This window comes from Chelonia mydas, chromosome 3, assembly GCF_015237465.2.
Source record: "Chelonia mydas isolate rCheMyd1 chromosome 3, rCheMyd1.pri.v2, whole genome shotgun sequence".
In the NCBI taxonomy this organism is placed as follows: domain Eukaryota; kingdom Metazoa; phylum Chordata; order Testudines; family Cheloniidae; genus Chelonia; species Chelonia mydas.
This window is the reverse complement of record NC_057851.1, coordinates 185,237,662-185,250,118: the sequence shown is the minus strand read 5'-3', so window position 1 is coordinate 185,250,118 and position 12,457 is coordinate 185,237,662. Positions and strand designations below refer to the sequence as shown.

At 56.1% G+C, this 12,457-nt stretch overlaps 1 long non-coding RNA gene across 1 annotated transcript; it reads left to right on the top strand.

The window, feature by feature from the left end:
• Positions 1–954: 954 nt before the first annotated feature.
• Positions 955–5,706, top strand: LOC119565864. The gene is made up of 3 exons (XR_005224939.2): positions 955–1,210; positions 2,077–2,199; positions 5,696–5,706. It is a non-coding gene; the product is annotated as an uncharacterized LOC119565864 (long non-coding RNA).
• Positions 5,707–12,457: the final 6,751 nt, after the last annotated feature.

Genomic DNA, 12,457 nt, shown 5'->3' with positions numbered 1-12,457 from the left:
CGCTTCATCACCTAGAGCAAGTGAGTGGCATTAGGATTCCTCTGTGGCATCCCCCGTCTGTCTGCAGAGAGGCAGAAAGAGGGGAGAGAATCTCTCCGAAAGGAGATCGGATTTACAAACCGACCCCAGGAGTTCCTCACTTTCAATCAGGGGAGGGGCTTCTCCAGAGCCGTCTCCAGTGTGTTTCGAAAGGTCCCAGCAATGGGGCTCCCAGCTCTTCCCTTGTGGGAGACTGTTCCCAAGGCTGAGAGTCTCTGAACTGGGCTAGACCCGGTGAGCTGCTGAGCATGGAAATCAACGGGAAACAAGGAGACCCTGAGCTTGCTATGCCTAGGGACTTTGATGTGGGGAATGGTTTCCCAGGAGAAATCTGGACTCCTGGATTCTGTTCCTTCTCTAGCCTGGAGGGGGAGTGTGGCCTGGGATGGAGGAGGGAGCTGCTCGTCTAAAGTGACAGGTGGTCTTTGTGACTGACCCCAATGCTGGAAAAGGAGGAGACTCCCCGGGTATTGCTGCACCAGGGATGACGAGGGGGAAAGTTGGGAGCAGATGATGCAGTGAACTCCTGGCACTGTGTGTAGATTGCACTCCCTGCACCCCTGTGTGGGAGGAGGAGCTGCTCTGGCAGGGACAGGGATGGGAGGGACCAAACAGGGCGGTTAGTGAGAGGCTGCCTTGGGCCCAGACTCCCGGCTGCTCCTCGCTCGTTTCCAGGATGGCCAGGCTCCTGAGGATGTTGAGGAAGAAGGCTCTGCAGGTGGCCCCAGAGCCTGAGGGAAGCAGCTGCCATCTTCCCCAGGAGCAGAGCGGTCTCTTTGTCCCCTCTGGCGGGGAAGGAGTTCCCGGCCGAGCCTTCTGGCGGAGGAAACCTGCTCCGGACGCTGGTGCTGAGCTGGGAGGGGCACCAGACAGGCCGAAATGGAGCTGTCCCAGGATGTGGCTGGGAGGCAGGATTCAGCCGAGGAGGGGAGATGGGCTGGGTGGCTCTGGGGCTTGTTGTGTGGGAAGCACGGGCCCCAGAATCCCAGCCCTGATTCCCAGCAGGAGGCATCGCCCTTCCCAGTCACTGAGGAACTTCCAGCCTCCCCAGGGCAGAAGGTGGAGGAACCCTGTCCAAGCACCAGCAGCTCGGCCCGCTCCCCATGGGACAGCAGCAGTGCCGGGGACTGAGGCAGCAGCCAGGCCGAGGTGTCCCGCTGCTTTGTTCCAGGTGAGGAACCAGGCTGGGCTCAGGGAGGGGTGAGGAGGGGGCTGTGAACACCCTGGGCCCAGGCACTCGACCAGTGCTGTGGGGACGGGTCCCCTGCCCAGGTGTCTGGCTTGAGCCACATGAACCCCACTGATACTAGATGCTGCCACTTTGGTCCTTGATGCTCCAGGTGGGGGAGGGTGAGACACCACGCAGGGAGTCCAGGACACTGTGGGGGAGGGAGGGTCTCTTTGCTATGGGCTCCTGAAAGAGTTGGGGGCTGAAGGCATCACTGAGAGGGGGAAGTGTGTGTCCTGATCTGCCCTGGCTCCCGCAGGTGGGAAGGGGACACGTTGCCCCACCATGCCCCTGTCCTTTCCCTGCATGGCAACAGGAGTCACCCTGTCCCCTTCTCTCCCTGGTGCAGGGACCTCCAGGGACTCAGAGGACGAGGAGGAGGTAGCCGTGGACATGGCCATGAGGAGGCTGCTCTCAAGAACATCCTAGAGCAGCTCCAAGGCCGAGAAAAGGTGGAAACCTTCCCCAGCTGTGCTGGGACTGAGATTGTCCTGCCTCTTCCCAGCACCCTGACTCCCTGCAGAGGGTCTTGTCTCTGATGATCCACCAGCTCTAACAGGGACTTTTCTCTACTATGATCTGGGATCCCCAAAATAGGGGTGTTTGTCACAGACCAGCCAGGGTCTCCTCCCCCAACGTGCACTGTCCCAGTTCCTGACCTTGTTTGTGTAGTTGTGGGTGATTTGGACAATGGCCGTGTCCCCGCTATCCCCCATTCAGGCCTTAGTCCTGCAGCTGGTGTGGGTGGGGCAGGGAGGTCCCTGGCTCACTGGCTCTCTCTCCCCTAACCCCACTCCCGGTGGGTGCAGGACGAGGCCCAGCAGCTCATGTTTCTGCATGCCATCCACACCGCGTGATTCGCTACATGGAAGAGAGCACAGGACACATTGGAGTCGCACTGCTGCAAGGCGGCTGTGGTGGAGAGGATTGTGGTGAGTGAGACACAGCGCCCAGCCGCTGGAGGGAGGACAGAGGCATGGGCGGGGCAGGGGTCCTTTTCTCACTGTGCTGTGGGGCGCAGGTCCTGGGTACTAAGGCTCTGAAGAAGCTCTCAAGGAGTAATTTTTAAAATAATTTTTATCAGTGATTTGGGAGCAAACATACAATCCCTGCTGAGAAGAGTGGTGGGTGATAAAATACTGGCAGCGTGGTAATTACTGATGAGGACAGGGCAGTGAAACAGAGGGATCTGGCTCATTTGGCTAACTGGACCCATTGAAAGCAAAGAAATTTGACCAGAGTCAAATGCAAGGTCCTATAGCTAGCAACAGGAGATGCCGCTCACACCTCCAGAATGGGGAAGTATATCCAGGAAAGCAGTGACTTTGAAAGGTTTTCGGGGCCATAGTGGAGAAGCCCATCATCATGAGCTCCCAGTGTGATGCTGTGGTGAACAGGGCTAAAGCCATCATTAGACATAGGAGCAGAGCCGTGAGCAGGATAGGGAGGTGACAGAGCATCAGTGAGACTGAGATTGGAATACGGCATCCGGTTTTGGTGTCCTCATTTGAAAAAGATGTTGAGAGATTGGAGCTGGGGCAGCAAAGAGCCACCAAATGTTCTGAGGGCTGGAGAAAAGTGCCTTCTAGTGAGCTGTTGAAGTGCCTTAATGGAGAGAAAATATTGGGTATGAAGGGCCTCGTTAATCTAGCAGAGCACGGCATGACAAGACCCAATGGCTGGAAGGTGAAAAGAGAGAAATTCATATTTCAAATGAGGAACAAATATTCAACAGCGAGGATGATTCACCACAGGAACTAGCTACCAAGGAAAGTGGTGGATTCTCCATCTCTTGATGTCATTTAATGAAGACTAGATGCCTTTCTGGAATGTGTTTGCCCCGACAGGAGCTATTGTGGTCTACAGGAGGCCTGTGATATGGAGGGGGTCAGATGAGATGCTCTAATGGCCTCTTCTGGCTATAGAGTCTCCTAATTTCTGAAAAACTGAGTGTAGCATTGGGAGCAGCCCCTGATGTTTTACTATCTAGCCGGCTTCCTTCCTAGAATAAACCCGCATTGAGTGGGGTGATCCACAGGGTACTAGTAGCTCAAACCTCCAAAGTTTCTGGCCAGCAGCAGGACATTAGTTGTGCAGGGGAGGGGTGGGTGTGGCAGTGAGATCACAAAGGCCTTTTGCAGGAGCTCAGCCTATTGGTCAAAGGTGATGGGGAGGTGGTGACCTCACAGAGGGATGCTGACATCAGCCAGGCAGGACTGGGGTGCAGGTCCAGGGAAACGTCAGAGATCCCTGTGGCTTTGCTTCAGCAAGTCTCCTTCTGGAGGTCTCTCTTTGAGGACTGAGAGAGTATTAGGGTTCATGTACATGAGCACGAGGAGGAACCTCTTTGGACTTTTCTCCTTTCCTTTTACTGATTTTACTAGAAAACAGACGTCCCTGTTGAGAAGGTAAGAGCCTCTGAGAGGTTTGGAACCTGTTCAGTCTGATCCATCTGGTGCCAGGTGAATTCTAGGCATGGAAAACACTAGCTTAAGATGACAGAATTTTCAGCCAAACACCTAGGATTTTGTCCCTTAGAATCACTGGGGACATGAGGGTTTGTCCTTTGGGTGGTTTTACCTTTCCCTCCATCCCTCCCTCCTTTCTCTTCATCTCTTACTTCTTTTGTCCTTTCCCCTGTTCCCCTCCCACCACCAGGAGAGGGGTGTGTGTGTGTGTGTGTGTGTGTGTCCTGCGGGGCTTCTCTGCAGCTCCCATTGTGGGATGTCCACCCAAAAATGTGGGACTGAAATAGTGCTTGGACATTTATCCCCACCGGTGACCGGGGCCATCCTTTGGGCTGTCTGGTGAGAACCCGCAGCCTCCCACCCCTCTACCCTGATTGGCTGAGCAGGGGGTTATTGACAGGGAGTTGACTCAGGTCCTTGTTGGTCTCTTTTAAGACCAAGGAAATAAGTCATAACCAGTCATATGGTTGACATATTTTGCTGCTTCTCTGCAGTAATTGTCTCTGAGCATTTCATGATTCTCTCTAACATTCTAGTTCTCCTAAAATACTTTCTGAATAATTACTATGAACTGTGTTTGTTCATTTGAGAGCACTTTATTCAGGTCATTCAATGAATAAATTCAAGGTCCGAAGGTTAGTTTGAAAGTCGGGGCTCTTGGCTCCTATTCACAACTGAGGTCACAGAGCCAGTCTGTGGCAAAGACAAGTCAATTCTCCTTTCTCAGCCTTAGCTTCTCCCTCTTTCAAGTAGGAATAACAATCCCCTCCTACCTAACTCACGGTGGGGGGAAGATGGGGATCCATTGGAGCGTGTCACTCGGAGCAGTGCATAGTATGAGGTGTCTTATCACGTTTACTCAGATCAGATTATGACCTAATCGAAGAGCTGAAATATTCTATTTTATTTATATTTTCTTATTTTGAAATTGATAAGAGTACCAGGCTCCAGGAAGGTGTGTAAAGTGCTGGGATGTCAGGAGCTGGGAGGCGCTGTCCCCCCCACCCCCCGGCACTAGGGCAGTGTTCTGCACCCCCTGCTGCTGGCTGAGTTACTCCGTCCCTTGGCAGTAAGACAGATTCTTCTTTTCACAGCCAGTCGATCGCCCAGTGTCATCACCCTTCCTGGTGGCTCGGCAGGGTAATTCCTCAGGTCACCACCCTTTCCAGCCTGCCTTGAGCTTGGAGAATGAGGGGGAGGGCGAGCGAAAGCTGGCCACCCTGAACATCCGCCATCCATCTCTCCATCACCTAGAGCAAGTGAGTGGCATTAGGGTTCCTCTGTGGCATCCCCTGTCTGTCTGGGGAGAGGCAGAAAGAGGGGAGAGAATCTCTCCGAAAGGAGATCGGATTTGCGAACCGACCCCAGGAGTCCTTCCCTCTCAGTCCAGGGAGGGGCTTCTCCAGAGCTGTCTCCAGTGTGTTTGGAAAGATTCCAGCAATGGGGCTCCCAGCCCTTCCCTTGTGGGAGACTGTTCCCCAGGCTGAGACTCTCTGAGCTGTGCCAGACCCTGTGACCTTCTGAGTATGGAAATCAGTGGGAAACAAGGGGACCCAGCGCTTGTTGTGCCTAGGGACTTTGATGTGGGAAATGGTTTTCTAGGAGAAGTCTGGACTCCTGGATTCTGTTCCTTTTGTAGCCCGGACAGGGAGTGTGGCCTGGGACGGCAGGAGGGAGCTGCTCATCCAAAGTGACAGGTGGTCTTTGTGACTGACCCCAGTGCTGGAAAAGGAGGAGACTCCCCGGGTATTGCAGCACCAGGAATGACGAAGGGGAACGTTGGGAGCAGATGATGCAATGCACTCCTGGCAGTGTGTGTAGATTGCACTCCCTACACCCCTGTTGGGGGAGGAGGAGCTGCTCTGGCAGGGACAGGGATGGGGAGATACAAAAAGGTTAGTGAGAGGCTGCCTTGAGCCCAGACTCACGCCTGCTCCCCGCTTGATTCCAGGATGGCCAGGCTCCTGAGGATGTTGAGGAAGAAGGCTCTGCAGGTGGCCCCAGAGCCTGAGAGAAGCAGCTGCCATTTTCCCCAGGAGCAGAGCGGTCCTTTCGTCCCCTCTGGTGGGGAAGGAGCTCCTGGCCGAGCCAGGAGGTGGAAGCGCCCAGCCTTCTGGAGGAGGAACCCGCTCCCAGCGCAGGCGCCGAGGTGGGAGAGGCACCAGGGAGGCCGAAATGGAGCTGTCCAATGTTGCGGCTGGGCAGACAGGACCCAACCCAGGAGAGGAGCTGGACTGGGTGGCTCTGGGGTTTGTTGTGTGGGAAGCACAGGTCCCAGAAGCCCAGCCCTGATTCCCAGGAGGAGACATCGCCCTGCCCGGTCACTGAGGACATTCCAGCCTCCCCAGGGGAGGAGGTGAAGGGTCTCTGTCCAAGCACCAGTAACTCGGCCCGCTCCCCATGAGACAGCAGCAGCTCCTGGGACTCAGGGAGGGGCGCTGCTGCTTTGTTCCAGGTGAGAAGCCAGGCTGGACTCAGGGAGGGGTGAGGAGGTACTGTGAGAAGCCACTCTGGGCCCAGGCAGTCGACCAGTGCTCTGGGGGCGGATCCCCATCCCAGGTGTCAGGCCTGAGCCACATAAACCCCACTGATACTAGATGCTGCCACTTTGGTCCTTGATGCTCCAGGTGGGGGCGGGTGAAGCACCATGTAGGAAGTCCAGGATAGTCTGGGGGGGCTCTCTTTGCTTTGGGCTCCTGAAGGAGTTGGGGGCTGAAGGTGTGGGTGGGGCAGGGAGGTCCCTGGCTAACTGGCTCTCTCTCCCCTAACCCCACTCCTGGTGGGTGCAGGAGGAGGCTCAGCAGCTCATGTTCCTGCATGCCATCCACCCTGCGTGTCTCGCTGCACACAGAGAGAGCAGGACACATTGAAGCCGCACTGCTGCCAGGCAGCTGTTGTAGAGATTATTGTGGTGAGTGAGACATGGCGCCCAGCCGCTGGAGGGAGAACAGAGATATGGGAGGGGCAGGGGTTACCCCGGCCTAATGAATGGGGCATGGTTGGTGCTGGAGGGGCAGCTGAGGCCAGGGATTGCTGGTGCTGAAGACTGGGGAGAAGAGATGGGAGAAATTCTGAGACTGGTCACTACTGCGTAGGAATCGGAGGAGCAGGAGGCAGGTGGGGGGATCTTGCTGGCTGTGTGGGGTGCTGGCTGTGTCATCTCCTCACTGAGAAGAGTCAGTCAGGCCCAAATCTCACGCTCCTTTGTCTCCTTTGGGTCTCACAGGAGCTCATTGAGAAGCTGCCCGATATCTCTCCACCGAGCGCCATCCTTGCTAACTCCCTGATTGCTGTGGGCTATCTCAGGTACCGAGACCCTCCCCCTCGTTCCCCGAATCCCGGTGCTGTTGAGGCCTACGGCTGGGAGTCACTGCCCCTCCCACTCCCCGGTCACCTCCCGAGGGTGACTCCTGTGGCAGAGGTGCTGGGAAGGTTCACACTCTCCTGGCTGGGCCGTTCTTTTCACTCCAGTTACTTTGCAATGGCTTTGGGGAGAGGCTCACTCCCAGGATCAGATAGAGGAGGGGGCAGCAGGGTCCAGGGAACAGGCTCTATTCCTACCCTGCCACTATCTGTCTTCTAAACCTTGGCCTTGTCATTCCCTGGCTCGGTGTCTTCAGTTTCCATTCTCGTCAACATGTGGCTATTTCCCTGCAGTTTCACGTCCAGGTTGGTGCCAGTGACACCTCTGCACTGCCCAGTCTAATACCAGCTCCTCTCTCTTGCCAGCACCATGACAGCTGCCCTGGAGCCAGAGCTAGAGACCCACCTCCTTCGAGCTGCTCCGCATGCTGGCTTCATCCTGGGTACAGAGAAGGACACCACCCACCTCCAGGTAGATCATGCTGAAATCATGGATCGAAGAGCCTGCTGTCATCCTGCCATGAATCCTGGCTAATTGTCTGCAGTGGGATGTGAATGAGAGAGGCCAGGATATGTGTTTTGGGGGTCTCACCAGCGCTTCCCAGAGACCCTTCTTCCCATCCTGTGGCAGGTGTAGCCCCAGTTTCCCTAGCTCTGACCCATGGCTCTCCCTTGCTTTGCAGGATCTGCATAAGGTCTTTCCAAACCTCATGGATGCCATGCTGGGGAACCTGCTGGTAGAGTCCCCAGACACCTACAGGCTCCACGACATCTTGGAGGTGAGCCGGATGAGAGGGGTGGGGGCAATTTTACCTTAATTCTTCGATCCATTCTCCAGTGTGTCCTCCTAGCTGGGCCCCCAGTGGTCTGTCCTTGGTCAGGGCAGTCAGTGCAATGCAGTGTCAGGCCCTTCCTCCTTGATGGACTGAGGAAGGAGCTGGGACTTCAAGCCAGAGCTCTGCCTGGTTCTGTTGCGCAGTAACCACAGGGCCCCTGGCTGGCTTGGGGAGTGAGAGTCTTAACCCCTCCTATGAGATCCAGAAAATGGTCCTCAGAGAAGAGTGACGGGCTCCTTCCTAGAGAAACAGGAGGACCCCAGAGAATCAGCCCTTCTCTCCAATGGACCCTGAGATTCCTGGGGGGATTGTGCTCACACTCAGTCCCTTCACCCAACCAAGGACTTGAGAGCCAGGGAGGGAGTTTAGGGCGGATGGGACCAGCCCCGACACCAGACATTCTTCCAGTCTAGAGAGACAATGACAAGTTGTGACCTGCAGGATACAAGCATAGTCCGGGGGGCAACAATCCCTTTCTAAAGCCCTGCGATCAAAGAATTAGATATTCCACCCTGCGCACAATGTCTCAGCCCTCTGGGGATGTGGGATGTGGGGGTCTCATTTGCACAATATGTGCACCTGCCCATTGATTCTGAGCTGCCTCCTTTCCCCGCAGCCCATGAACTACTGGATCATGTCCAGGGTGTCGCAGGAGTGAGCCAGGGCTATTAGGAGCAGCACGGCCCTCCTCAGATTCACCATCACCCTCCCTGAGTTAGATGTAAGTGACCTGTGACCCCAGCTTCCTGACTCCAGGCATAGGTGGGCTGGCTCCAACTGGCTGTAGGATCTGGTGCTGCAGGGGCTGTGGGTTAGGAGTGTTCCTCTTGGGGAGGCAGAGTGAGAGCAGAGAATGAGCTTGGCTTGAGTCAAGTTCTTCTTGTCCTGGTTAAGTTGTGACTCTGGGCTTTTAAGGGGACTATGCTCCAGGCTCATGCCTTCGTGTCATCCTGGAGCAGCTGGGGAAGCAAGTCCTCATGGAGGGCCCTGCCCACATCCCTGTGCTCCAGGCTCCCTTGGGGGCAGAGGAAATTAAGGGTCTAGCTCTAGCTTCTCTCCTCTAGCATCTCCTGCAGAAGGGCTGAGGGGAAGGAGAGTCCTGGCCCAGGGGGGACTGGGAGCTGACAGGAAAATGCTGATGGAGTCCCCTCTCCCTCTCCCTTCCATTAGAATGCAGCAGAATTCCCCAGGATGGGTCACCATGTGGCAGAGCTGGCTCTGTTCATCAGTGACCCAGCCAAGGACATGAGCCGGCAGGCCAGGGAGGGGGTTTACCGGCTCTACCAGCTGCTGCTGCACCAGAGGGGTAAGGAACCCAGCTGGGAAAAGGCACCCCATAGAAGAGTGAAACTGGGTCCCCAGCCAATTTCTCTCAGACTGACCCTGGCTGGAGGTTGAGTCTCTCTGTATCTCCGTTCTTCACCACCCCTTGCAATTCTGTTGGGCCAGGCACGCAGCGAGGACTCTGCCCACTATGCAGCCACCAATGGGATTGGAAGGACACAAGCACTGGAACCAGAATGACAAATGTGGGTGTGTGTCTCTTTCCCGGGGCTGACCATCCATGAGGCCGAAGACCTATGGTGCTGGGACTGGCACCAGGACAGCAGGCTTCTGGGCTACAGGAACACAGCCAGGGTCGGGGAGGTAAGGACACTCTGCCAGGGCATGAGACAGCTCAGGGAGTGTGGCGGGGGGCGGGAGGGTGGCTGGGTCCTCTGCAGTGGCTGCATCCTTGGGCCACTCGATGGAGATGCGGTTCTAGCCCCAGGATTTGGAGCCTGGCTATGGGCAATCTGCTAATGCCTCACGTCCTGTTGGTTTTAGGTCTTCGGAAAGTTCTTCTCGGAGGGGCACAGAAGATTCTTCCTCAGGACGGTGGTGCTGGCCATCCATGACTCCCTGCTGTGTGTCAGCCAGGCTGGGCTGCTCCTCACCTACTCCCTCCTGGGAGAAGCCTAGCAGCTGATGGGGGACAAGGTAAGCAGCTGCATTAGACTCAGGTGATTGGGGCGGGGCCCAGGCCTCATTCCCATCCTTTCGCCATTCGCTGGCCTGGCAGCAAGGAGCCTGGTGGGAAACTAGAGTGAGAGCAGGTGCTACTGGGAAGGGAGATGAATTCACCTCCATGAGGAGGAGGGAACCAGCTTATCCCTGGAGCAGCTCTTTAGCATCACGGACTTATGTTCTTAGGACACGGTGCTATCGCTCTTGGGAAGGGCAGAAGAGTCCCCTAAGTGCCCTCCGCGAGCCTCTCCTGTCCCACAGGGCTGCACCCCGTTCCCAGTGGCCAAGTGTCCATGTCACCCGAGCCACCACGTAGAGAGAACGGGAGGATTCAGGCAGCAGGGGCTGCTGATCTGCCCCATCACCAGGGCTGCCGTCCTGCGGCTTCAGCATTAGTGGCAGGGATGACTTGGGGAAAGATCTCTCTACCTCCCCGCATCCCACTTCACTACTGCCAGAATCCCTCCTGCCCCCCCGCTAGAGCCCCCTCCTTGCCCAACCTGGAGGAGAAGGTTCTGAGAACTTGAGCTGTGGTTTGGAGGTAGAACTGCTGTTAGGGCACTGAGGGGGAGGTGGCAGGAGCTCACCCTAGAAGGAGGGGGGTTGGCACTGGAGGTCACTAGAAAGGACAACAAGGCTCCATTCTGGGGGTCAGGAGGGTGAATCCATCCCTCAGAGGTGGGCAGGTGCTGGGTGGAAATGCTGCTGGTTCCAGGTGCCCTTAATCCCCCCTGATTCCTCGGCGGCATCTGAGTCTCTGACAGGCTCTCATTCCCTTGCAGCAGGAGGACATCACGGCCCAAGTGATGCACCAGCGTCGCATCATCTGGCACTTGCGCCAGGTGCCTGAGGCACTGCAGGGGCTGCACCTCTGAGGCCACCGGCAACTCCCGCTCCCTGCTGCAGGTACTGCTCTGGCTCCCTGTAAATGGGGAGCTAATGGAAGGGGAAATGAAGCCCCCTGGCACTCACTAAAACTCTCTCCTCTCTCTGTGGAGCAGGGTCCTTCCCTCTGCCCCCCAAATTCCTTCATCAGGGGCAGGAGCTCTTTCCCTCACACCCATTCCCTTTCCCCCTTTCCTTGGTCTACCCCATCCCATTCCCGCTGCTCTCAGGCAGAGCTCTCCCTGCCGCTTATGGTGCAGAAGGGCCGTTGTGTCAGGGCCACAGCCCCTAGCCCCACTGAAGCTGGGAAAGCTCCACTTTTGAGGAGGTGGGGTTGGACAGAGGCTCAGGGCTAGCTTCACCTCCTGCCCTTTATTCCCTTGGCCCTTCTATGGGGTCTCTTGGTGTGAAGTGAATAGGAGCCTCCTTCCCAGCTGTCTTCCAGGCCCTGGGATCCCAGATGGATGCAGCCTGCAGCCGAGCCACCTCAGGGAGCAGTGGGAACAGGTCACCTTGTCCCATCAAAGCAAGCAATGATGGATCTCAAAGAGGCTTAGATGGAAGACCCCACTCCCTCATGGAAGTAAGAGCCATTTACTCCTTGGGTATGTGGGTCTCTTGGGGGAGAAATGGGATCCCCGATGTATAGCCTGGCTGGGAGCTTCCCCCATCCCTTTCTCCCAGCTCTGGGATAGAGACTTCTCCATCATCATACCACCCTGGTTTTGTTCGTAGGAAGGGGTTCCCCAGAGATGTCCTCGAACCTGGACTCATGAGAGTATTTCTGGTAGGAGGCTCCAGCCCCTCGGGCATGAAGAGAGCATCTGGTAGTCTCGCTCACATGGCATCTCTGGTCTCCAGCTCCACTTCCCGCAGCAGAGCAAACAAACCCTTCAGCTCCCAGAATCCCAACTCTTTGACCTCCTTCCACTCAGCAGTGGGGTTTCTCCAGCCCCCTCACCACACCTGCCAGCCACTGAATGATGAAGGGCCTGAATGTCAGAGTCACCAGAACAAGCAAACTCCAGTTCCAGGCAGTGGGGTCTGTGTGTACTCAGCTCCTCTGGAAACCAGGTCTGAAATGGGGAGCAAGGACCGCAGCCCAGGAACAGTAGGAGTGGGCAAAGCAGGCCTGTAACAGGGGGCCTGGGGCTTAGCCAAGCTGATTACACAATGAGCCCTAAGTCAGAGGCACTATGTACACCCCCCCTACCCAAAGAGCCAGACTTCAGTGGTGATACAGCCCAGCTGGGACATCAACAGGAATGAGAACGAAGTAGGAAGTTCAGAGCAGCAAGAAAAGCCCAGAGGGAACTTGAGAAGAGAGGTAGGAAGTGCCCAGGGAAAACTGCAGCAAAGAAAAAGGAGCAGACCTAGCTGTTGGGTACAGGGTTCTGGGCTGCTACCAATGTTAGGGTGGGACTGGGTTCCCCTACTGGCCCTGTCATAAATATAAAGGGAAGGGTAAACATCTTTCAAATCCCTCCTGGCCAGAGGAAAAACCGTTTCATCTGTAAAGGGTTAAGAAGCTAGGATAACCTCGCTGGCACCTGACCAAAATGACCAATGAGGAGACAAGATACTTTCAAAAGCTGGGGGGAGGGAGAAACAAAGCCTCTCTCTCTCCCTCT